This window comes from Cynara cardunculus, unplaced genomic scaffold (assembly GCF_001531365.2).
Source record: "Cynara cardunculus var. scolymus isolate 2C unplaced genomic scaffold, CcrdV1 Un_Scaffold_8091, whole genome shotgun sequence".
Taxonomy (NCBI): domain Eukaryota; kingdom Viridiplantae; phylum Streptophyta; class Magnoliopsida; order Asterales; family Asteraceae; genus Cynara; species Cynara cardunculus.
The window spans coordinates 1-1,450 of NW_020203969.1; positions in this window are offsets into that span (position 1 = coordinate 1).

The window sequence follows — 1,450 nt, forward strand, 5'->3', positions numbered from 1 at the left end:
ATGGTAATGATGTTATGGGATTAGAGATAATATAGTTCATGACTGTTGGTTGTGAATAAAAATGCTTTGGGTAAAAGCATTGATTATGAGGAAACAGAGGAGCTCTGGTTGTACGTTGCAAGGAACCAGAGGGGATCTGATTGACCCTCATAATAGAAACAGAGGATTCTGGATATTAATTTAAAAATGATGCAAAATCTTTTTTAAATTATTAGTTTGAAAATAAGCTTTATATCTTTTAGAAACAAGCTTAGTGTTATATTTATAAATTTAAAATGATATTTCAAAAGAGCCTTTATACTTAGAAATTTCTATAAATCAAACCAGAGGGGCTCTGGTTAGCTTTCATAAGTACAACCAGAAGCTCTGGTCGAGGAACCAGAGGCTTTGGTCGACTAACCAGAAGCTCTGGTAGAAAGACCCGAGGAGCTCTTGTCATGTTTATTGAAAAATATTTTAAGTATGGTTTGGAGCCAGAGGCCCGATGGACACTTTGGAACCAGAGGCCGATGGACTGGAAAACCATTATTTTTCTAAGTATGGGAATTTGAATAAGAGGCCCAATGGACTTAAACATGATGCAATTCTTTTAATATTCTTCATTATGATTGAGAGATTCATTGATAAATGTTTTTGGTGATCTCACTTTGCATAACATGAAAAAGGGAATCTCACTAGACTTTTGTCTAACCCTCATTTTATGTTTTCAAAATTATGTGTGCAAGTAATACCAGTTATAATATCGATAAGGGAAAAAGCATTATATGATTACTTCCCTTATGTGCTTAAATGTTGAAGACCATATCTAGATGTGTTTTGGAGAAGAGAGAGGCTAGTTTACAAATGCATGTATTTTGAAAATTTTAAGTTATGCAAATTTGTATCGTAACTTATAGCACAGACTCTTGTAATTTTGGACCTATGTGGGAATCTATGTATTCTATAAATGAATTCTATGTAATATGCAATGTGTGGAGATTGGGGTGTTGATAAGTGTTATTTTATTAACCTTATTACATCATTTTCTTAACCATTTTCCTTAGTTTTAYTTGCCCATTAGTGTCTTAATAGAGTCTTTTTATGTCTTTTTCATATATTAGTAATATAGTATATCTAATGTTAATTCCCTGTTTATACAGGTTTTTGATGATTTTTGGGCCCAGTCCAACAGTAGTCCTATAGGACCAGGTGTGGCAAGGTCCTATAGTACCTGTCCGAGAGCTGAAATTCTGTTTGGGCCGTGGAGAAATGGGCTGATCCATAGAGGAGGCGTGGTCAACGACCTTGGGCCCGGTCAAAGCCCAGTTTTGAAGGGACTTTTGTCTTATTAGTTGACACCCACTATGTAATCTTCCTTAGCCTATATAAAGAAGGCTTAAGGCTTACTTTTCACCCACCAATTACCAATTCACAAATACTTTTGGAGACTTTTTCATACTTTCTTCCATTT